This window comes from Coregonus clupeaformis, chromosome 34, assembly GCF_020615455.1.
Source record: "Coregonus clupeaformis isolate EN_2021a chromosome 34, ASM2061545v1, whole genome shotgun sequence".
NCBI lineage: Eukaryota > Metazoa > Chordata > Actinopteri > Salmoniformes > Salmonidae > Coregonus > Coregonus clupeaformis.
Genome location: NC_059225.1, coordinates 37,911,367 through 37,937,414, shown reverse-complemented (window position 1 = coordinate 37,937,414; position 26,048 = coordinate 37,911,367). Strand labels below are relative to the sequence as shown.

General features: G+C 41.4%; 1 protein-coding gene across 5 annotated transcripts in view; it reads right to left on the bottom strand.

The window, feature by feature from the left end:
• LOC121539644 (zinc finger protein 271) overlaps positions 1-24,136 on the bottom strand; it is a 29,702-nt gene extending 5,566 nt beyond the window's left edge. The window contains exons 1-3 of one of the 5 annotated variants that reach the window (XM_041848302.2): positions 24,052-24,136; positions 23,833-23,890; positions 717-753 (exon numbers count right to left, since the gene is read on the bottom strand). The gene's annotated coding sequence lies outside the window, so the exon portion shown is untranslated. Of the gene's footprint in view, positions 1-716; positions 754-23,524; positions 23,793-23,832 lie in introns of those variants that run through there. The other 4 variants (XM_041848301.2, XM_041848304.2, XM_045210572.1 and 1 more) reach the window with 4 other exon arrangements.
• Between the last annotated feature and the right edge of the window lie 1,912 nt (positions 24,137-26,048).

Here is a 26,048-nt window from a genome sequence, read left to right as displayed (position 1 = left end):
ACGACTGACGCCATTGTGTCATGGCAGGACTGAGTTTTGGCACGAAGACAGATTGAATGCTGCCAAAGGGAGGTGCCTCCACTCCAGTCGATCTGACAGGTTTCTCACAACTTTGACAGCTCCATTATCAAGATCAAGATAACAATTTTAAAAGGGAAATTTCACAATTCTTCAACATATTCATCATCTCCAGCACTATGTTTCGTAGTAAAAAAAAGTTTCTCCAATGACATCAACCAATTAGTAGGGAATGCCTACTCACAAAATTGGTCAAAATCACAATGCACACCAGTGTCATTGGAAATACTTATCTTCCTCTCTTTTTTACTACAAAACATAGAAATGCACAGTTTTCACATATGTTGGGGTGGTGCTGGAGATTATGAATATGAAGTAGAAAAATTGAAGTTTTCCTTTAAGGTAGGAAACTTTATACAATTCATTTTCATGTTCGTTATTATTTTTCCGATTGTTTAAGATGACTCTGAAAATGAATTTTTGACACCTGGTGAGAGAGCTAGCTAGCTAACATTGTTCGCTAACAGGTAGGGTGTCCAATCAAAAACACATATTTTGACCAATGGGTAAAATAATTGTGCAGATGATCTTCTAAGAAAAACCTCTATCATAATCCATTCAAAAGTTAGTTTTTACCCTTGTAGGACAGCCAGAATTAGCAAAGCTGGATTCTATGCAAGAATTAAGCTACTGGTTACCTGACTGGCTCACTTTCCCGTTGAACTCGTCATCTTTCTTCTCGAATCCGCAGCACATAAAACAATATAGAGGTAAGATGGATATCAATTTTGAGACATGACGTAGTATTTTCATATTTTAGTACACACTTCATATTAATTCGAAATTCCTGTTCTTCTTCTGAGATTTCTCACAAAAACAAGCGTATCTCTGGGAAATATAATATACTTTTTATTTTCAAAGCCTTGCATTTAATTCAGCTTATGCCAATTTTGCTTTTTGAGACCCCACGCGAAAACAACTTTCAAGATGACAACCACTAAATTTAAAATCCTCAAAAGTTGTTACGATAAACCTGCAATGTAGGCTTGGGTGGTATTCAGATTGTCATACCGTCATACAGACCTTGTGCCATACCGGGATATTCGGTAATACCGGCACTGAACACAAGGGCCGCTGTTTTCAAACCCCACTGATACTCTGTAATCCGAAGGCTAGCAATGCTAACAAGTACATGTAACATCCCATAGAGAATGCTAACTTAATGCTAACGAGCGCATTGCGAACATTCTGACCTAAACTATACAAGTAAGTCAAAGATGTTACTCACAGTTTGCTGCATGCACAAAACAAATATTAGCCAGCAAGGCTCTTGCTCCAGGGGGGGGGGATTCTCTACTGTTACCAAGCAAATGCTTGATTTTGGAAGAAGCTAACCACTTAGCTAGACAGCTAACTTAGCTAGACAGCTAACTTGCTACTAAATTAGCAAACCAAATGCACTGCAGAGCATTTAGCACATTTTAGACAGTTAACTGAGAAATGTTAAGATACCTAGCTGGCAAACATTTAGTTGTGAATTCCATACTGTAATTAGATCACCTGGCACATGCTGCACAACAGTGAGTGACTCACAAGGCTCTGGTCTTTTGCACTATAATGTTAGCTAGATTGCTAGTGAGCTAGCTAAGTTTCCTAATGTGGTAGCTAGACTGTTACTCTTGATTTAGCTCTTATTTTGGCTTTTTGATGATAATGTTTTCTTTGATAACTGTATAAAATAAAATGATCATAAACATTTTGAAGAGTATTTGTCATTAGGTAACTATTTGCTAGCTAGAGCTAAAACAAACTGGCTTGTAGCTAGCTAGCTAGCTAGCCAGCCAGCGGAATGAAGGGAAATTGGACCGCTAGCTACAGTAGCCGGCTATTTTACTAGTCAAATGTTGATCCCCATATTATTAGCTAACTATCTAAAAATGCAACTGTCACCTTGCAATCAGATTGAAAACTAGTAGCTTTGGATAATAACAATTCCCTTCCATTTATGATTCCCTGGTACGAACACCCGAGCCGACAAGGTAAACAAATCTGTCGATGTGCCCTTGAGCAAGGCACTTAACCCTAATTTGCTCCAGGGGCGCCATACTACTATGGCTGACCCTGTAAAATAAATAATTTCACTGACAAAACATGATTTAAACTGAGTGTACATAACAATAGGAACACCTGCTCTGACCAGGTGAAAGCTATGATCCCTTATTGATGTCACTTGTTAAATCCACTTCAAATCAGTGTAGATGGGGCCAGTATGAAAATAAAAAAGAATAATGTATGCACTAACTGTAAGTCGCTCTGGATAAGAGCGTCTGCTAAATGACGTAAATGTAAATGTAAGGGGAGGACACCGGTTAAAGAAGGATTTTTAAGCCTTGAGACATGGATTGTATATTCAGAGGTTGAATGGGCAAGATAAAATATTTAAGTGCCTTTGAACAGGGTATGGTAGTAGGGGCCAGGCGCATCGGTTTGAGTGTGTCAAGAACTGCAACGCTGCTGGGTTTTTCACATTCAACAGTTTCCCGTGTGAATCAAGAATGGTCCACCACCTAAAGGACATCCAGCCAACTTGACACAACTGTGGGAAGCATAGGAGTCAGCATGTGCCAGCATCCCTGTGGAACGCATTCGACACCTTGTAGAGTCTATGCCCCGACAAATTGAGGCTGTTCTGAGGGCAAAAGGGGTTGCAACTCAATATTAGGAAGGTGTTCCTAATGTTTTATACACTCAGTGTATAAATTAGGTCTATGTTTTTTAAAACTATTTTGCCCTCGCTTTCTCTGTAGGATACTGTGGTGGACTGCCAGCTCTCAGACCTTCGTGAGGAGGACACATGAAGACAGTGTCATGACTTGCCCTCATAGGTTGAGGATCAAACATTCCTGCTAGGCAAAGGTTTGAACACCCCCTTTCCTGGGGGCCAGTTTTATCACTTAACAGCCAGTCATAAATAGTTTGCATAAAATAACTCCTTTGGTCTCTAGTATGGGAAGAAATAATTTCTCTGTGAGACAAAGGAAGTCTTCCCGCCAAGACTCCAACATCCAAAAGTGGATAATGAAACAATATTCCTACTTAAAAGAATGTGGGAAATGGTCAGTGGGGATCTAAAGAATAATCATGTCATATTGTTTATTATTTTGTGATGTCATTAAGGATGGTATCAAGTAATAACTGTAATACGGAAAGTGTACATATTCTATCTATCAAGTTTACATCTAAATGTTGTATAAAATATATGATTAAGTATGAGTATTTTGGTGAAGATAGGAATGTGATTTTAGTCTTCTAATGAGATAATAGTTTTTCATATAAACTATGCACAGTGACTAGCCACGTCCCGAGTGACATCAGAGATTGTGTAAACATGATGGAACGCCCCTTTTACCCGGAGTGCATAAAAAGCCTTGAAAAACAAATCAACCTTTAGACCAGCAGGCGTGAAGCGTGAGCTAAACGTTGCAAATAGTTGAAACCCTACAGACCAAGAAGCGTGACGCGTGAGCTAAACGTTACAAAAAGGTTTAAAACTACAACTCCATTACCAAAGGAAGACTAGCAGACGTGAAGCGTGAGCCAAACGTTGTTAAATGGTTGAATTTCTACAAGACCAGAAAACGTGAGACGTTAGTCCACACGTTTGAAATGGAGAAACTCTGAAACTCTCAACCTCTACATGAGGTGAAGAAGACAATGCACTAGACCTTATCATTTCAGTCTGCAGCTGGCATGTATAGTCGTCTAGAGAACTTTCACTAAAGACACGAGAGGAGAGGACAATTCCTCTTAGACAACCGCTGGTACATCTGAAGTATCCGTGCTAACCACTACTACGACCAGAAACTCTACCAAGGACATTGTGATCTCTGGTGGGCAAACCAGAGTCCTACATCATCAACTCAACTATCGAGGACAGCTACACGTAAATACATGTTGCATTTCTAAACGAATTAGTGTTATTAGGGTGCATAAGTATTATGATTACTGTGAGCATAGACTCCAAAGTAACCACGATAGTTTGAATCTCTGTCTCTCCCTTCCACTCTGACCCTCCTACCCAAGCATTTATGCTATTGTTAGTCCAGTCCACTAGGTATCTGTTTTCATTGTATTATGTTAGTAATCAATAACCTGTGTGTTTGTATTGTGTTATTATTTAGTTAGTAAATAAATAATTAAGGCAATTTGTGTATTGCTGATTCATCAATAAGGTTAGGGTTCTTGCAGGTTCATGGATTATGCGACGTTCAGAATGAGACTGATAAGAGGTAATTATTTGATAAGTGACTGTTATCGATATATAACATATATCTTCTAAGAGTTTAATTTGGGTGATGGTAACTCGTTAAACAACTTCTTCTGTGGTGCCCCAAATTCCTAATGAGTTAATTGTTACATGATTAAATTTAATTGAGTGACAATTAAACATAGTTAGGTGATTTGATAAATAACAGTCATACATTAAAGTAAGTCACGTCACGACAACAGGTAGTCAATAGAATCTGTCCCCACTCTGACAAGGACAAGCAGGGGCTGGAGAGACTGGACAACATGTTGTGGAGGCTGCCTACAGGGCTGAGGGACAATCACAACCTCACAAGCAGGGTTGCCAGGTCTAGCTAAAATGTATAGCCCACTGATGTCTCAAAACACGTCCACAAGGCCTGAAAACAAGCCCAATTTCAGCAAGAGATGACTTGCCACATTTATCCAAAAAACACTTTTTCCATAACGTTATAGCAAATTAAGGAATATCGGCGTAATTTGTAACATAGGCTAAGAAGCAAAATGAGGTTTTCCATCAAAATAACAATTATTGTGAGCTTAAGAATATCTCAAAAGAAAATATAATTTGTCCTTATTAAACTCGCCAGATCATGTTCCATCAATGGATGTCGATTTAATTTGTTTGACTGCAATGATTAAGCAATAAGGCCCGAGGAGGTGTGGTAGGCTATATGGCCAATACACCAAGGCTAAGGGCTGTTCTTAGGATACAGTCCTTAGCCATAGTATATTGGCCATATACCACAAACCCCTGAGGTTTTATTTATTGTTATTTTTTATTTCAACTTTATTTAACCAGGTAAGCCAGTTGAGAACAAGTTCTCATTTACAACTGCGACCTGGCCAAGATAAAGCATAGTAGTGCGATAAAAACAACAACACAGAGTTACATATGGGGTAAAAAACATAGTCAAAAAAGACAACAGAAAATATATATACAGTGTGTGCAAATGTAGCAAGTTATGGAGGTAAGGCAATAAATAGGCTATAGTGCAAAATAATTACAATTAGTATTAACACTGGTGCCTTATTGCTATTATAAACTGGTTACCAACTTAATTAAAACAGTAAAACATTGTTTTTTGTCATACACGGTCTGATATTCCACAGCTTTCAACCAATCAGCATTCAGGGCTCAAACCACCCAGTTTATCATTTTAAATAAATCCTGTTTGCACATGCGCAAACCTATAGATAAATCCAACAGAAGAGTTTGAGTTCTGAAAGTTGGACAGCGGATCTCAATCTCTGTGCAAGAAACACTTGGACAAAATTCAAAAAATGAATATTAGGCTATTTTCTGCCAATGGTGCAGTTATTATGTGCCAGATGTTAAGACTAGAGGTAACAGGACACACACACACAGGACAGGCAAGTGAACATTGCCTGTTAAGAGAAATTACATTTGGCTAGCCTGGTCCCAGATCTGTTTATGCTGACTTGCCAACTCCTACTGTATTCTTGTTGTCATGCCATGTTAGGAGTTGGCTGTACATAGCAGTTGGCTATACAAACAGATCAAATACCAGGCTAACATTTGGCTGATTGTCAGAACAGAAAGAATGAAACTTCAATGTACTGGAGGACTACTCTAAAAATGGGTTGCTTTGTTACAGGAATGATAGAATAGAGAATGACATGGTGTGTATTATATTTTGTAATTCCAGATAAATTATGATGACAATATCTCAGATTAATGTTATAGTTATTATAGCGATGTAACTTGCACTGTTTTCAGGCATGTGACTTCAATGAACTGAATGCTGAGCATGATGAAGAGGGTGATTGAATTTGATCTGAATGATGAGGGTGATTGAATTTAGAACAATAGTGTAATGAATTGTGGGTAGTCTATTTTATTATGAAAGGCTGGAAACTGTATATAATTTCTCCTTGGGAGAGTCAAATGGCAAGCCGAACCAAACAAATGGATGCACTGACAGCATTGCAAATGCTACAGAATTTAGATGAGTTGGAGTCAGATGGAGGATCGGATATTGAGCTTGAAATCGACGTTGCTGATGAAGAGTCTTCATCTGATTCTGATGTTGACTTTGAGCCTCCGCCTCCTGAGACAGTGATCCCAACTGCCACGGCGAGATAGGAGTCTGGGAGGGATGGCACAGTTTGGGTTTTAAAAAAAGAGTGACGAGTTTGTGACATGCAGATGTTGCAGCATATCAGAGATTGTACTGTCGCTCATGCGCACAGAAAATAAAACAGTACATGGGACATGTCTATGGATGAACTCAAGGCATTTATTGCACATTGTATGTCCGCCGGGCATACGGCGGAAAAAGCATGATGTGGAGTCAATTTGGTCTGATAGGTATGGGGTGGACTTTTTCCCAGAGACCATGCCACGCAACCACTTGAAAGATTATGTGACACCTGCGGCAGGTGCATACGAAACAAGGCCCATGAAAAGTGTGTGCAGTGCAACCGATTTGTTTGTGGGGTTTGCTTACACCAAGCCCTTAAACTGGGTGCTGACTGTGGACCAGAAGCGTAAAGAGAAGACGATATTGATTCATGCGTAAAGGCACGGGTGTAAGGGCACAACACAGTGTACGATACAATCAACAAAATACTGTTTTTATATATTTTCTCATGAATATACTACCAAGAATATTTCTTTATGCAATTCATCCTTTAGAATTGTTCATGCACCTGCGCACCTGGCTGGTTTTATCATCATCATCATCTTTTTCATTTCTACTTTGTCAAAAGAAGCTGTAACTGGACTTTAATTACTATAACTATTACTAATCGAATCTACAGATAAAGTTGATCAAATGGATTACAATATTGTTTTTATTGTAAGGGAAACGAAAATAGGCCATAGGCCTATGTTTTTTCTAGGACTTTGTAGAATTATACAAAACATATCCTTTACTCTAAACAAAGAACTATTGTTCTTTTTTATATTGATATATTTCTTCATGCAATTAATCCTTCACAATAGTTTACGCACTATTTATCAAGCGTTGGTGCATATGTTTGCGCACCTTGCGGGTTGATATGCATCTCAAATCAAATCAAATTTTATTGGCCACATGCGCCGAATACAACAGGTGCAGACATTACAGTGAAATGCTTACTTCCAGCCCTTAACCAACAGTGCATTTATTTTTAATAAAAAAGTAAAATAAAACAAAAAATTGTTGAGAAAAAAAGAGCAGAAGGGTGTAGGGTGGCTATATATACAGGGGAGTACCGGTGCAGAGTCAATGTGTGGGGGCACCGGCTAGTTGAGGTAGTTGAAGTAATATGTACATGTGGGTAGAGTTAAAGTGACTATGCATAAATATTTAACAGAGTAGCAGCAGCGTAAAAAGATGGGGTGGGGGGGGCAAATAGTCTGGGTAGCCATGATTAGCTGTTCAGGAGTCTTATGGCTTGGGGGTAGAAGCTGTTGAGAAGTATATTGGACCTAGACTTGGCACTCCGGTACCGCTTGCCGTGCGGTAGCAGAGAGAACAGTCTATGACTAGGGTGGCTGGAGTCTTTGACAATTTTGAGGGCCTTCCTCTGACACCGCCTGGTATAGAGGTCCTGGATGGAAGGAAGCTTGGCCCCAGTGATGTACTGGGCCGTACGCAATACCCTCTGTAGTGCCTTGCGGTCGGAGGCCAAGCAGTTGCCATACCAGGCGGTGATGCAACCAGTCAACATGCTCTCGATGGTGCAGCTGTATAATTTTTTGAGGATCTGAGGACCCATGCCAAATCTTTTCAGTATCCTGAGTGGGAATAGGCTTTGTCGTGCCCTCTTCACGACTGTCTTGGTGTGTTTGGACCACCAAGGAACTTGAAGCTCTCAACCTGTTCCACTACAGCCCCGTCGATGAGAATGGGGGCGTGCTCAGTCCTCTTTTTTTTCCTGTAGTCCACAATCATCTCCTTTGTCTTGGTCACGTTGAGGGAGAGGTTGTCATCCTGGCACCACACGGCCAGGTCTCTGACCTCCTCCCTATAGGCTGTCTCATCGTTGTCTGTGATCAGGCCTACCACTGTTGTGTCGTCGGCAAACTTAATGATGGTGTTGGAGTCGTGCCTGGCCATGCAGTCATGGGTGAACAGGGAGTAGAGGAGGGGACTGAGTACGCACCCCTGAGGGCCCCCGTGTTGAGGATCAGTGTGGCAGATGTGTTGTTACCTACCCTTACCACCTGGGGGCGGCCCGTCAGGAAGTCCAGGATCCAGTTGCAGAGGGAGGTGTTTAGTCCCAGGATCCTTAGCTTAGTGATGAGCTTTGAGGGCACTATGGTGTTGAACGCTGAGCTGTAGTCAATGAATAGCATTCTCACGTAGGTGTTCCTCTTGTCCAGGTGGGAAAGGGCAGTGTGGAGTGCAATAGAGATTGCGTAATCTGTGGATCTGTTGGGGCGGTATGCAAATTGGAGTGGGTCTAGCGTTTCTGGGATAATGGTGTTGATGTGAGCCATGACCAGCCTTTCAAAGCACTTCATGGCTACAGACGTCAGTGCTACGGGTCGGTAGTCATTTAGGCAGGTTATCTTAGTGTCCTTGGGCACGGGGACTATGGTGGTCTGCTTGAAACATGTTGGTATTACAGACTCAGTTAGGGACATGTTGAAAATGTCAGTGAAGACACTTGCCAGTTGGTCAGCACATGCTCGGAGTACACGTCCTGGTAATCCGTCTGGCCCTGCGGCCTTGTGAATGTTGACCTGCTTAAAAGTCTTACTCACATCGGCTACGGAGAGCGTGATCACATAGTCATCCGGAACAGCTGGTGCTCTCATGCATGCTTCAGTGTTGCTTGCCTCGAAGCGAGCATAGAAGTGGTTTAGCTCGTCTGGAAGTCTTGCGTCACTGGGAAGCTCGTGGCTGTGCTACCCTTTGTAGTCTGTAATAGTTTTCAAGCCCTGCCACATCCGACGAGCGTCAGAGCCGGTGTAGTACGATTCAATCTTAGTCCTGTATTGACTCTTTGCCTGTTTGATGGTTTGTCAGAGGGCATAGCGGGATTTCTTATAAGCGTCCGGGTTAGAGTCCCGCTCCTTGAAAGCGGCAGCTCTACTCTTTAGCTCAGTGCAGATGTTGCCTGTAATCCATGGCTTCTGGTTGGGGTATGTACGTACGGTCACTGTGGGGACGACATCATCGATGCACTTATTGATGAAGCCAGTGACTGATGTGGTGTACTCCTCAATGCTATCTGAAGAATCCCGGAACATGTTCCAGTCTGTGCTAGCAAAACAGTCCTGTAGCTTAGCATCTGCGTCATCTGACCACTTTTTTATTAACCGAGTCACTGGTTCTTCCAGTTTTTGCTTATAAGCAGGAATCGGAGGATAGAGTTATGGTCAGATTTGCCAAATGGAGGGCGAGGGAAAGCTTTGTATGCGTCTCTGTGTGTGGAGTAAAGGTGGTCTAGAGTTTTTTTTCCCTCTAGTTGCACATTTAACATGCTGGTAGAAATTAGGTAGAACGGATTTAAGTTTCCCTGCATTAAAGTCCCCGGCAACTAGGAGCGCTGCCTCTGGATGAGTGTTTTCCTGTTCACTTATGGCCTTATACAGCTCATTCAGTGCAATCTTAATGCCAGCATTGGTTTGTGGTGGTAAATAGACAGCTATGAAAAATATAGATGAAAACTCTCTTGGTAAATAGTGTGGTCTACAGCTTATCATAAGATACTCTACCTCAGGCGAGCAAAACCTCGAGACTTCCTTAGTATTTGATTTTGTGCACCAGCTGTTGTTTACAAATATACACAGACAGCCACCCCTTGTCTTACCGGAGTCAGCCGTTCTATCCTGCCGATGTAGCGCATAGCCCGCTAGCTGTATGTTGTCCATGTCGTCGTTCAGCCACGACTTGGTGAAACATAAGATATTACAGTTTTTAATGTCCCGTTGGTAGGATAACCGTAATCTTAGGTCATCCAATTTATTCTCAAATGATTGAAGATTGGCTAATAGGATTGATGGGAGCGGCAGTTTACTCGCTCGCCGTCGGATCCTTACAAGGCACCCCGACCTACGTCCACGATATCTCCGTCTCTTCCTCATGCGAATGACGGGGATTTGGGCCTTGTCGGGTGTCTGTAGGATATCCTTCGCGTCCGCCTCGTTGAAGAAAAAATCTTCGTCCAATACGAGGTGAGTAATCGCTGTCCTGATATCCAGAAGCTCTTTTTGGTTATAAGAGACGATGGCAGAAACATTATGTACAAAATAAATTACAAATAACGCGGAAAAACACACATAATAGTACAATTGGTTAGAGGGCTGTAAAACGGCAGCCATCTTCTCCGACGCCCGGCAATGTTCTCAACGTTCTCTATCGGGTACTTATAGGCTGATAGGCCAGGCGGTTCTATTGTTAAACAGCATGATCATTACACAGGTGCACCTTGTGCTGGGGAAAATAAAAGGCCACTAAAAATGTGCAGTTAAGTCACAACACAATGCCACAGAGGTCTCAAATTGAGGGAGCAAGCAATTGGCATGCTGACTGCAGGAATGTCCACCAAAGCTGTTGCCAGATAATTTAAAATGTTACTTGCTCTACCATAATGTCGTTTTAGAGAATTTGGCAGTACGTCCAACCGGCCTCACAACCACGTGTAACCACGCCAGCCCAGGTTATCCACATCCGGCTTCTTCACCTGCGGGATCGTCTGAGACCAGCCACCTGGACAGCTGATAAACAGTGGGTTTGCACATTTGAAGAATTTCTGCACAGAAACCTTCTCAGGGAAGCTCATCTGCGTGCTCGTCATCCTCACCATGGTCTTGACCTGACTGCAGTTCGGCGTCGTAACCGACTTCAGTGGGCAAATGCTCACCTTCGATGGCCACTGGCACGCTGGAGAAGTGTGCACTTCACGGATGAATCCTGGTTTCAACTGTACCGGGCAGTTGGCAGAGAGCGTGTACGGCGTAGTGTGGGTGAGCGGTTTGCTGATGTCAACGTTGTGAACAGAGGGCCCCATGGTCGCGGTGGGGTTATGGTATGGGCAGGCATAAGCTACTGCCAACGAACACAATAGCATTTTATCAATGGCAATTTGAATGCACAGCGATACTGTGACGAGATCCTGAGGCCCAGTGTCGTGCCATTCATCCGCCGCCATCACCTCCATGTTTCAGCATGATAATGCACGGCCCCATGTCGCAAGGACCTATACACAATTCCTGGAAGCTGAAAATGTCGCACTTCTTCCATGGCCTGCATACATACCAGACAGGTCACCCATTGAGCATGTTTCGGATGCTCTGGATCGACGTGTACAACAGCGTGTTCCAGTTACCGCCAATATCCAGCAACTTCACACAGCCATTGAAGAGTGGGACAACATTCCACAGGCCACAATCATGTGGAGACATGTCACGCTGCATGACACAAATGGTGGTCACACCAGATACTAACTGCTTCTGATCCACGCACCCACTTTTTTTTTAAGGTATCTGTGACCAACAAATGCATATCTGTATTCCCAGTCATGTGAAATCCATAGATTAGGGCCTAATGATTTTATTTAAATTGAATGATTTCCTTATACGAACTGTAACTCAGTAAAATCTTTGAAATTGTTGCAGTTTGCATTTATATTTTAGTTCAGTTTATGTTTAGCGGATATCTTCTGTGTAAAGAGAGAACAATGAAAAGACTAATCTGTCCTTTAGGTATAACAATTCTCAACTTAATTGAGCGAACAACAGTAGGCCTATAGCCTATCTTATTGGCACCAGCAGAGAGCATCGGCCATATCCCCGGTGAGTGCGCACATTCATTATCATTGTTGGGTCAGTGCCACTTAAAAGTTTTTTGGGGACAATCATTTCCTCTTCCAGTTTAGATGGTCATATTCTATTTGTGTCTCCCCTTCTCATTGCCCTAATTATACGGACAACGTTGTTTTCATTGATCAGTTTGTCAGTGTCAAAGTAGGTTACCCTGTAATTTGTCATTTAAAAAAGATTCTGCTAATGTCTCGTCTTATAAAGTGTAGTAGAATTGCATGAAATGTGTTTTTCCTGTGCAAAGAAAGAAGAAACGTATCTGATATAGCCTATAGCCCAGGCCTCTACTGTATAAACGCTCATCCATGCATTGGTATTTTTTGCAAACAGTGATTGAGTTATATTATTAGCCTAAATTATAACTATCCAATCTACTCATCACATTACATACGTCTGCAAATGCAATGATGCATGGAATACATTATAAAAGGTGAATTATTATGGTGAAAATTCCCAAACTTAACTCACGCACCGCCTATGCTAGTGACTTTGTTGTTCGTTACTCGACTTGTTGGCTGAGGAAAGTAAACGTGGACAGTTATTCTAACATCTTCAAAGTAAGGACACACGTCATTGCATCCTTGACATGTATGTTCTGTTAAGATGAACTACCATAAGGTCATTCTGAGCATCGTGGGTGGACGCCTTAATCAGGTTACATTGGGTCCGGTAAATGTATCAAATGCTGCCGGTCACCACATTTTCATACAGAAAAACTGCTCCACTCACAGCTCAGACCATGCGTACGCACAATTTCAATGTGGTTCATTAATTGCATTGCAAGCAAATATTGTTATTTTGGGGGAAATGGTGTTTGATGCACGGTAATTATAATAATGTTAGGCTAATAAAAACATTTTAAAAATGTAGGCCCAATGATAAAACATATTAATTTGCCGTTTCATCTTGTTCTTGATACCATGTCTTGTTTTGAGGTGTTTTGACTGATTTCATGTCAATGCTAATATGGCAAAATATTCGCTAGCTAGCTAATCAACAACTGTAAAACAATTGCTCATTGTGCAAATGTATTTGTTTTCAATCAACATTGGAGACTAAATATAGGTTACATGTTGTCAATAATCTAAGCCAACCCTTTCTGTTTTTCCCCATAGTTGCGCATGCATCGATTTTGTTGCTAAACAACCAACCCATCTAGAGGGCTTGCAGTTGAGTCACAAATCACCTAGCAACCACACTAGGCGCCATGTTGGAATACCAAACTCAGTCTGTTGGAAGTCCTCCAATCTTCCACATGGCTGGCTGCATTTTCCTACCACCAGAAACGTCGGGAAGATAGCAATTATTTAGTTTTTCAAAGGACCGGGAAAACAGAGGCAGAACCTATTCAAGAAAATATATTTACTAGCTAGCTTGCTACAGACAGTGTGCAGGCTAACTCAAATGAGCTGCTAACGTAATGTTCACTAGTTAGCTAACTTTACATACTGTATAACTAGCTAAGTGAATTAAATAAATTGCCAACTTGCTAACTTCATACTAGCTAATTCTCCATCTTGATATATTTGTCATTGTAACGCCAAATGCATTTGTAGCTCTCTAGCTAATAGCCATGGAAGAGGGGTGAATGGATTAGCTAGCGCTGTCAAAGAAGGGAGAATAGGCTACTCTGGATAGGGCAGGTACCTTTGTGGGAGGACATTATGAAACTATTCTCTAGTTCCAGTCCCTAGCGAGAAAAACTAAGGACAGAGACATATAGTAACATAATATTCAGGACTGTCTAATTTGAGTATAACGCAGCCTGTTCCATTATGATGTTTTCTGTCCTCAGATACAGAGCCGTCAATCCCTGTCTGCAGATGGTCCCAATGAATGTCCCAAGAGAATAGGGTTACATCAAATTTTGTGAAACAAAAATAATATTTAAAAAGTCACACAATATATAAACCTATTATAGCTGGAGCAGGCCAACCCTGCTGGGTGTGCACACTTTTGTTCCAGCCCAGCACTAGCACAACTGATTCAATGTATGAAACCTAATTAGTTAATAATCAAGTGTGCTATTGCTGGGCTCGAACAGAAGTCTGCTCACCCAGTGGATCAGTGATCAGTGGAGCGAGGTTAGCCACCTCTGGTAGACATTGCCGCCCCCCCCCCCTGAAATTATGCTTTAGTAATAATAGCCTACTTGTACACTTTGAAATTATATGAAATAGTGTTGATTCTTTTAAGTTGTGTTTAAACTTGTTAACTTCAATATTATTCAAGATTAACTAGTGTTGTTTATTCATCAGAGATCACAATCCTGCAATAAAGAGGGGAAGGGCATTGTCTCTAATTTGTCTGTTTGTGATGTGCTCTCAAATGAACATATTTTTGTTCAGTCATAAGCTCTCCAATTCGTTTTAATTGATTGTCACTATTTTTTTAGGATATCAGCCATGTAACCCCATTTTCCAGCTGATAATGGCATGAAACGCCAATGCAGCCATAGGCCTACAGCAGCGGTTACCAACGCCAGTCCTTGAGTACCCCCAACAGCACACATTTGTTGTTGCAGCCCCGGACAAACATGCACTAATATATAAAGTACCAGACCAAAGTTTGGACACACCTACTCATTCAAAGGTTTTTCTTGATGTTTTACTATTTTCTTCATTGTAGAATAATAGTGAAGACATCAAAACTATCAAATAACACATGGAATCATGTAGTAACCAGAAAAGTGTTAAACAAATCAAAATATATTTGAGATTCTTCAAATAGCCACCCTTTGCCTTGATGTCAGCTCTGCACACTTGGCATTCTCTTAACCAGCTTCATGAGGTAGTCACCTGGAATGCATTTCAATTAACAGGTGTGCCTTCTTAAAAGTTAATTTGTGGAATTTCTTTGCTTCTTAATGCGTTTGAGCCAATCAGTTGTGTTGTGACAAGGTAGGGTGGGGTGGGGGGGGTGGGTATACAGAAGATAGCCCTATTTGGTAAAAGACCAAGTCCATAATATGGCAAGAACAGCTCAAATAAGCAAAGAGAAACGACAGTCCATCATTACTTTAAGACATGAAGGTCAGTCAATACGGAAAATTTCAAGAACTTGAAGTTGAAGTTTCTTCAAGTGCAGTCGCAAAAACCATGAAGCGCTATGATGAAACTGGCTCTCATGAGGACCGCCACAGGAATGGAAGACCCAGAGTTACCTCTGCTGCAGAGGATAAGTTAAGAAATTGCAGCACAAATAAACACTTCACAGTTCAAGTAACAGACACATCTCAACATCAACTGTTCAGAGGAGACTGTGTGAGTCAGGCCTTCATGGTCGAATTGCTGCAAAGAAACCACTACTAAAAGAACACCAATAAGAAGAAGAGACCTGCTTGGGCCAAGAAACACAAGCAATAGACATTAGACTGGTGGAAATGTGTCCTTTGGTCTGGAGTCCAAATTTGAGATTTTTGGTTCCAACCGCAGTGTCTTTGAGACGCGGTGTGGGTGAACGGATGATCTCCGCATGTGTATTTCCCACCATAAAGCATGGAGGAGGTGGTGTTATGGTGTGGGGTGCTTTGCTGGTGACACTGTGATTTATTTAGAATTCAAGGCACATTGAACCAGCATGGCTACCACAGCATTCTACAGCGATACGTCATCCCATCTGGTTTGGGCTTAGTGGGACTATAATTTGTTTTTCAACAGGACAATGACCCAACACATCTCCAGGCTGTGTAAGGGCTATTTTACCAAGAAGGAGAGTGATGGAGTGCTGCATCAGATGACCTGGCCTCCAAAATCCCCCGACCTCAACCCAATTCAGATGGTTTGGGATGAGTCCATATGTGTTATTTCATAGTTTTGATGTCTTAACTATTATTCTACAATGTAAAAAATAAAAAGAACCCTTGAATGAGTAGGTGTGTCCAAACTTTTGACTGGTAGTATATATATATATATATATATATATAAACATTTACATATACACACACATATACATACACACACACAGTGCCTTCGGAACATTTTCTGATCCCATGACCTTTTCCACATTTTGCTACGTTGCAAGCTTTATTCTAAAATTGATTACATTTTTTTAAAATCCTTTGCAATCTACACACAATACCCCATATTGACAAAGCGAAAACAGGTAGGGACATTTTTGCTCATTTATAAAATAAAATATAACAACACTCCAAATTGAGCTCAGGTGCATACTGTTTCCATTGATCATCCTTGAGATGTTTCTACAACTTGATTGGAGTCCACCTGTGGTAAATTCAATTGATTGGACATGATTTGGCACACACCTGTTTATATAAGGCCCCACAGTTGACAGTGCACATCAGAGCAAAAACCAAGCCATGAGCTCGAAGGAATTGTCCGTAGAGCTCCGAGACAGGATTGTGTTGAGGCACAGATCTGGGGAAGGGTACCAAAAAAATGTATGCTCCATTGAAGGTCCCAAAGAACACAGTGGCCTTCATCATTCTTAAATGGAAGAAGTTTGGAACCGCCAAGACTCTTTCCTAGAGCTGGCCGCCCGGCCAAACTGAGAAATCGGGGGAGAAGGGTCTGTCAGGGAGGTGACCAAGAACCCGATGGTCACTCCGACAGAGCTCTAGACTTCCTCTGTGGAGATTGGAGAACCTTCCAGAAGGACAACCATCTCTGCAGCACTCCACCAATTAGGGCTTTATGGTAGAGTGGCCAGACGGAAGCCACACCTCAGTAAAAGGCACATAACAGCCCGCTTGGAGTTTGCTAAAAGGCACCTAAAGACTCTCAGCCCATGAGAAACAAGATTCTCTGGTCTGATGAAACCAAGATTCAACTCTTTGGCCTGAATGCCAAGCGTCACGTCTGGAGGAAACCTGGCACCATCCCTACGTTGAAGTATGGTGGTGGGGATGTTTTTCAGAGGCAGGGACTGGGAGCCTAGTCAGGATCAAGGGAAAGATGAACGGAGCAAAGTACTGGGAGATCCTTGATGAAAACCTGCTCCAGAGCAATCAGGACCTCAGACTGGGGAGAAGGTTCACCTTCTAACAGGACAACAACCCTAAGCACACAGCCAGGACAACGCAGGAGTGGCTTCGGGACAAGTCTCTGAATGTCCTTGAGGGGCCCAACCAGAGCCCGGACTTGACCCCGATCGAACATCTCTGCAGAGACCTGAAAATAGCTGTGCAGCGACGCCCCCATCCAACATGACAGAGCTTGAGAGGATCTGCAGAGAATGGGAGAAACTCCCCAAATACAGGTGTGCCAAGCTTGTAGCGTCAAGCAGACTCGAGGATGTAATAGCTGCCAAAAGGTGCTTCAACAAAGTACTGAGTAAAGGGTCTGAATACTTATGTAAATGTGATATTTCCGTTTTCTTATTTTTTTTGTTGCTAAAATGTCTTAAAATCTGTGTTCGCCCTGCTAGAGCTGCCCCGGTCAACTGTAAGTGTTGTTATTGTGAAGTGGAAACGTCTAGGAGCAACAACGGCCTAGCCGCAAAGTGGAAACACAAGCTCGCCTGTCCTCGGTTGCAACACTCACTACAGAGTTCCAAACTGCCACTGGAAGCAACATCAGCACAAGAACTGGTGTAAAGCTTGCCGGCGTTGGACTCTGGAGCAGTGGAAACGCGTTCTGTGGAGTGATGAATCATGCTTCACCATCTGGCAGTTGAAGGACAAATCTGGGTTTAGCGGATGCCAGGAGAACGCTACCCCAATGCAGAGTTTGGTGGAGGAGGAATAATGGTCTGGGGCGGTTTTTCATGGTTCAGGCTCCTTAGTTATAGTAAAGGGAAATCTTAACGCTACAGCATACAATTACATTCTAGACAATTCTGTGCTTCCAAATTTGTGCCAACAGTTTGGGGAAGGCTCTTCCCTGTTTCAGCATGACAATGGCCCCGTGCACAAAGCGAGGTCCACACAGAAGTTGTTTTTTGAGATCGGTGTAGAAGAACTTGACAGGCCTGCACCGAGCCCTGACCTCAAGCCAATTGAGCACCTTTGGGGTGAATTGGAACACCAACTGTGAGCCAGGCCTAATTGCCCAACATTAGTGTCCGACCTCACTAATGCTCGTGGCTGAATGGAAGCAAGTCCCCGCAGCAATGTTCCAACATCTAGTGGAAAGCCATCCCAGAAGAGTGGAGGCTGTTATAGCAGCAAAGGGGGGACCAACTCCATATTAATGCCCATGATTGTGGAATGAGATGACTTTTGGTCATGTAGTGTACCGGATTGAGGCCAGATGATTAGTTGACAGGAACCCCTTGACATTGTGCATCTGAAGCAGAGAATAGCTCAACTCACACTCATATTGTTGAGCTACAGTGGGGAAAAAAAGTATTTAGTCAGCCACCAATTGTGCAAGTTCTCCCACTTAAAAAGATGAGAGAGGCCTGTAATTTTCATCATAGGTACACGTCAACTATGACAGACAAAATGAGAACAAAAAATCCAGAAAATCACATTGTAGGATTTTATGAATTTATTTGCAAATTATGGTGGAAAATAAGTATTTGGTCAATAACAAAAGTTACTCAATACTTTGTTATATACCCTTTGTTGGCAATGACACAGGTCAAACGTTTTCTGTAAGTCTTCACAAGGTTTTCACACACTGTTGCTGGTATTTTGGCCCATTCCTCCATGCAGATATCCTCTAGAGCAGTGATGTTTTGGGGCTGTCGCTGGGCAACACAGACTTTCAACTCCCTCCAAAGATTTTCTATGGGGTTGAGATCTGGAGACTGGCTAGGCCACTCCAGGACCTTGAAATGCTTCTTACGAAGCCACTCCTTCGTTGCCCGGGCGGTGTGTTTGGGATCATTGTCATGCTGAAAGACCCAGCCACGTTTCATCTTCAATGCCCTTGCTGATGGAAGGAGGTTTTCACTCAAAATCTCATGATACATGGCCCCATTCATTCTTTCCTTTACACGGATCAGTCGTACTGGTCCCTTTGCAGAAAAAACAGCCCCAAAGCATGATGTTTCCACCCCCATGCTTCACAGTAGGTATGGTGTTCTTTGGATGCAACTCAGCATTCTTTGTCCTCCAAACACGACGAAATTGAGTTTTTACCAAAAAGTTCTATTTTGGTTTCATCTGACCATATGACATTCTCCCAATCCTCTTCTGGATCATCCAAATGCACTCTAGCAAACTTCAGACGGGCCTGGACATGTACTGGCTTAAGCAGGGGGACACGTCTGGCACTGCAGGATTTGAGTCCCTGGCGGCGTAGTGTGTTACTGATGGTAGGCTTTGTTACTTTGGTCCCAGCTCTCTGCAGGTCATTCACTAGGTCCACCCGTGTGGTTCTGGGATTTTTGCTCACCGTTCTTGTGATCATTTTGACCCCACGGGGTGAGATCTTGCGTGGAGCCCCAGATCGAGGGGAGATTATCAGTGGTCTTGTATGTCTTCCATTTCCTAATAATTGCTCCCACAGTTGATTTCTTCAAACCAAGCTGCTTACCTATTGCAGATTCAGTCTTCCCAGCCTGGTGCAGGTCTACAATTTTGTTTCTGGTGTCCTTTGACAGCTCTTTGGTCTTGGCCATAGTGGAGTTTGGAGTGTGACTGTTTGAGGTTGTGGACAGGTGTCTTTTATACTGATAACAAGTTCAAACAGGTGCCATTAATACAGGTAACGAGTGGAGGACAGAGGAGCCTCTTAAAGAAGAAGTTACAGGTCTGTGAGAGCCAGAAATCTTGCTTGTTTGTAGGTGACCAAATACTTATTTTCCACCATAATTTGCAAATAAATTCATAAAAAATCCTACAATGTGATTTTCTGGATTTTTTTTCCTCAATTTGTCTGTCATAGTTGACGTGTACCTATGATGAAAATTACAGGCCTCTCTCATCTTTTTAAGTGGGAGAACTTGCACAATTGGTGGCTGACTAAATACTTTTTTCCCCCACTGTATATGTTCTCAATTTAAAACGATACCAGTAGACAATGTACACTAGATTTTGTACATGCCTTGTGCTGCCATGAAATGTTTTAGTTCGAATCCAACCCTTGTAATCTAGGTGGTGAAATGTCTGGAAGCAGGTGATGGGATCCTTAGCTTAAAACATACACACAACTACAACCAAGTTCAATGCCAAATACTTTTCTCCCAGGTCTGAATGGCACTTTGAGGTGCCACTGTGATAATGAAGATGGTTTGCCTAAGACTACCACACCAATTACATTGTTTATGCTGAACGTGTTTAAATTGTAAAGAATGAAGAATGAAAGTAGTTGGGCTAAAATAAATACTTTGTATTCAATGGGGCTAGGCAAAGCAGAGAAGACAAAATATTTTTCGTTCCACCCATACAACAATATAGCCTATTATTAAAGTACAGTACTTTTACAGTATCATAAACAATAGTATTTTACATGTTTCAAATTACATTTTATATATTCATACGGTTTAAGGAGGCACTTTTGTCATGACGACAAGGTGAAGGTGATCTACTCAAATGGTGATCTACTCATTCAGATTGACCAAAGCACAGCATATAACAACCACCTCGTATAACTTGGGGATGTATCCTTTCATATCTGGAAAAGGACAAAGTAGTAGAAGTAGAAACTGATGCTGCTGCAGCACTGCTCATCTTCACAGTGGGAATCCAGTCGACCTGGGTGTCTTGATAGAGGTCAGCTGGTGAACCTACAGTAGTAAATAAACAAATGAATAGCACACCTGCTGTTAGAATATCACTTCTTCGGGTTACTTATACCATCAGGGCTCTTGATTTAATTGGTTGTGTTGAATTCTTTCAGATGTTTTAGTGTCATATAAAGATTCAATCTATTGTTGGGCTGGAACAACCAATCGTCAACACAGCAGGTTGTCCTATCCCATTGAGGCCTTTGTCCTATGCTGTACTGTCCATACATTTTCCATTTTATTTCAAGTTCTCAACAAATTATCATAGGGTTATCCCTGGGGGAGAATAATGTCCTCCAGGCTATATTTTGTCATATTGTACAATTTGCATCTCCCCTTTTCATGGTCATAGCTAGAAGGGATCCAGCTTTTGTAAAATTAACGTCATATTTGACATTTCGTAGCAGGTTAGGAGAATTAAGGTAGCAGGTTAGGAAAAGGGTTAGCTAAGATGCAAAAAAAAATGTTGGGACAATATCTGGATCCGTTTTAGCCCAGACACCTTTTTCATAGGCCTAGATTACATATAATAATAATAATAATAATAATAATAATAATAATAATAAGCCATTTAGCAGACGCTTTTATCCAAAGCGACTTACAGTCACGCGTGCATACCATTTATTTATTTTTTTGTATTTGTGGTCCCGGGGATCGAACCCACTACCTCGGCGTTACAAGCGCCGTGCTCTACCAGCTGAGCTACAGAGGACCACATGGTTGCATTCAAGACAAGGTCATCTTTATTGATCTGTTGTCAGTGTCAGTACAGTAGGGCTAAGCTACCATTGTATTAAAATGATTCTGCTAATGTCTCCAGTCATATAAAGTGTAGTAGAATTGCATGAAAATGTTTATCAAAGGCCACATTTTTCCTGTGCAAAGGAATCGTCTCTGACATAGCCTATATACCCATGTCACTACGCGCTTATTAATAGCCGAAATGATCACTATCCAATCTACTCATCACATTAGGAATAGTAGGCTTACATTAGTCTGCATGCGATGATAGAGGCACGCAGTCCTTTGTCATAAAGGTGCATTTTTATGGTGAAAAATAGCTTTTTCAAAACGTTAAACTCACGCAAACACATGCTAATAGCTAGACTACAAGCTATCTAACTAGCTAATTTTGGCTAACTTACCAGTGATGAAATGATCGTAGCAGACCCATTACGGACAGCTGTCTGGGATCAGGTCTTGACGGGCAAAAAAAGGTTTCTTCGCTTTTCTGACAGTTCTTGAGTCTTGCCTCATTAGGGTCACCAATTGTATTTCATGATTGCGGGGAATCTAAACATATTTTTCCCCGTTGTCTTTCCTGCCTTGTTAGAGCAGCCAAATACTCCACAGAAAATGACTGTGGTGATGAATCAACTAAACTGTAGAAAAATATAAATGCAACATGCAACAATTTTATTGAGTTACAGTTCATAAGGAAATCAGTCAATTGAAATAAATTAATTAGGCCTTAATCTATGGATTTCACATGACTGGGCAGGGGCACAGCCATGGGCAGGCTTAGGCCCACCCACTAGGGAGCCAGCCAATCAGCCAATCAGAATGAGTTCTACCCCACAAAAGGGCTTTATTACAGACAGAAATACTAATCAGCTGTCCGGGTGGCTGGTCTCAGACAATCCTGCAGTTGAAGAAGCCGGATGTGGAGGTCCTGGGCTGTTGTGGTTACGCGTGGTCTGCGTTTGTAAGGCCGGTTAGACGTACTGCCAAATTCTCTAAAATGACGTTGGAGGCGACTTATGGTAGAGAAATTAACATTACATTATTTGGCAACATCTCTGGTGGACATTCCTGCAGTCAGCATGCCCATTGCATGCTCCCTCAAAACTTGAGACATCTGTGGCATTGTGTTGTGTGACAAAACTGCACATTTTAGAGTGGCCTTTTATTATCCCCAGCACAAGGTGCACCTGTGTTATGATCATGCTGTTTAATCAGGTTCTTGATATGCCACACCTGTCAGGTGGATGGATTATCTTGGCAAAGGAGAATTTGAGAGAAATAAGCTTTTTGTGCGTATGGAAAAAGGCAAGGTTATCATGCCGTTTGGGGTAGCCACTCGGCTGTCAGACTGAATAATTAATGCTGTGATCTTCCAACATGGCCGCCAGGAGGCGTCGTACGTCAACTGCAGCCCTCCATAGGCAGCATGCATTTTTTGTTTGAAAGTCACTGCAAAATATTAAAACATTCTGCCCACACCTCTACAGCAATATGATCAAATGTTCCATTATATTGGCTCTCTTTTATAAACCGTCATGACCCCGTTCCAACATCTGCAGATCATACAGCCGAACGAGGGCATTTATAAAGGTGAATGAGGGCGTTTTCCGCACAAATAGTATGGCTCTGATTTATCAATGAAAACATGCGTAAATATTGCGACTGTTTGAATAATCCCCCCAAAAAAATTGGACACGCAAATCTATTTAGACCATTTAGTAAGACATTTACACATGGTTGATAAATGAGGCCCCAGAGCCGCATTAAAGCAGGACACAACGTTGGCGAACGCTCAGATATAAAGGTATGATGTATGAGCAAACATAACTCTCGTGGATATAATAAGGAATCACGTCAGTTCTAGTCATGGCATTTATGTCTGCAACGTTCCACAACGTTTTCTTACTGAACATGGCACAGGATTGCCTACCCTTTGGTTTTGAACTACTGTAGCTAGCTAGCCAGCTAGCTAATTAGTATGTCAGGTTATATTTAAGTCGAGGCAACAAGAGTGGAACTAGAAGCTAGCTTTATTTCACTCACCAGCTTGACGATTTGAGAATGTGTAAAGCTACTCTGCTGAAAGTGAAAATATTTGTAATCATTCTGTCGATTCAAGGTTAAATTACCTAGCTGTATAGCAATACTAGCGATATAGTTAGTTCGCCGTTCTCTAGCTAGCTACTGCTGCAAGAGATTCGAACAATGCACATATTTTGACCGCGTGCACGCGTTCCTCATTGGTAGGTACATTTCAGGACTAAGATATTCGACTTCTGACAAGGCAACATTAGCAATGTATTTAAAAGGTTAACAAATTATATAAACCAAAGTCGGAGCTTTTTACATACCTTCTTCTCCAAGAAAACTGCCTTCTCTCTGAAGACGCTGGCCTGGCTGCGGTTTCCACTAGTTGCCACAAAGTCAAAATTAGCTATACGTAAAAATTATTGAAAACAATCATTTGCTTTTTGGTCGTAATTCAAGGTTAGGCATAATGTTAGCAGTGTGGTTAGGTTTAAAGTCACATTTTAAGATGAGAAAATGTATAAATAGGCGGCGTTTATTACTCTGTGATAGTGAGTGAAAACCGCTATCCGGGATCCTTGGGACGTCCCTACACCATAGAAGTTGACGTTTAAAATGGTAAAGATTAGGGACGTCCCAAGGATCGAGGATACCACTGACCTGGCTGCAGTGCCATCTGTGGCGCCATCACATCCTTGATGGATGATGAATGGACACGCTTGCGCCACCTATTGCCCCGGAGTGTAAGGAACCTATACAGATCTGATCCACTTTTAGTGTATAAATAAAAAAGTATTGCTTTTAGTCTTTGCAATTGCAAAATTGTGTTTGATCAATATTGCAGTTAGAGCCTGACGGCCTAACCTGAGAATGTGTCTGCATCAGATTTTTTTGAAAAGTGATTTTATTGCTAGGGCAGTCAAATAAAAAAAATTAAAAGGGTTGTTAATTGCTGTTATTGATGTCGTGTTCATGTGCTTGTCAGAACTAGGAAACTCTGAAATGTCCAACTTGCTCACTGGATGAAAGCAGCACGTATATAACTACGACCAGTAGCGGTATGTGTGTGTAAAATCACTGGGAAAGCCAAGCCAACCTATGGAACATACTAAGCCAACATATGGAATTGTTTTAAGATGGTCATACCAAGGTTCATTTAGCTATTTGATTTAGAATTGTATAACCCCTTTATGAATAAAAAAATATATATCACAAATATTTGATGAAATATTGAATTTGTCCTTACTGCTATTAGCCCAAGGAAATGCATTGAATAACAGATTCATAAATGGAAAAATAGTCAAAAAATAAATCAAAAGGAAGTTTGATTTTAAGTCTCTATCCTATATCTGAGAGATAAAAGAAAGATCAGGACATTATTCAAAATATAAATATTTGTACACATATTTAACCCATTTTTTTTGGCACTAAACTACTTCCATATATACTTCCATACATTTTTTTAACTGGTACCCGGCCACCTTCAGACGAGTCGTGTGAGGCATGTGGGTGTCCTAGGGCATTCTTGAACATGGGGTGAGACATTCTTACTAATCTGCTAGAGAACCAGTTCGGATTTAAGTATAACTTTTGTATGACTGAAGCCTTTAGAGAGAGGTCTAATGCTTTAATATTTAATAATTTCTGTCCTCAGAATTCATATTCATTACATAAATAGGCCCGTTTAATTTTGTCTGGCTTGCCGTTCCAAATCTAATTGAATATTTTTTGCTCATATAATTTCAAAAATTGTTCGCTAGGCGTAGGCAAGACCATAAGCAAATAGGTAAACTGAGATAATACTAAAGAGTTAATCAGGGTGATTTTCCCACAAATAGACAGGTATTTCCCTTTCCATGCTAGAAAGAGTATCTATTTTTGCTAACTTTCTATTAAAATGTATTGTAGTGAGAAAATTTATTTCTTTCAGGATATGAATACCGAGTATGTCCACTTGACCGTCAGACCATTTTATTGGTAAACTACACGGTAATGTAAAGGTTGTATTTTTTAGTGATCTAATATGTAATATAGTACACATCATAATTTGGTTGTAATCCTGACAGGTTAGAGAAAATATCTAGATCCTCCATGAGGCTGTCGAGGGATCCAAATTGTGGATTTAAAAGAAAACATTAATCATCAGCGTACAATGACACCTTTGTTTTTAAGCCCTGGATTTCTAGCCCCTTGATATTATTGTTGGATCTGATTTTAATAGCTAACATTTCGATGGCCATAATAAATAGATATGCCGATAGTGGACAACCTTGTTTTAGTCCTCGACAGTTTAATACTTTCTGAGAAGTAGCCATTATTTAATATTTTACACCTACGGTTACTTTACATAACTTTAACCCATTTTATAAGAGATTCTCCAAAATTGAAATATTCCAGGCATTTCTATATAAATTCCAGTCATACTTTATCAAAAGCCTTTTCAAAGTTAACAACCACTAACTATCATAGTCCTCCTGTCCCAGCTTATCAACATGAGGTTGGTTGGAACTGACTAAAATGCATTTTGCTTTCTCTAACT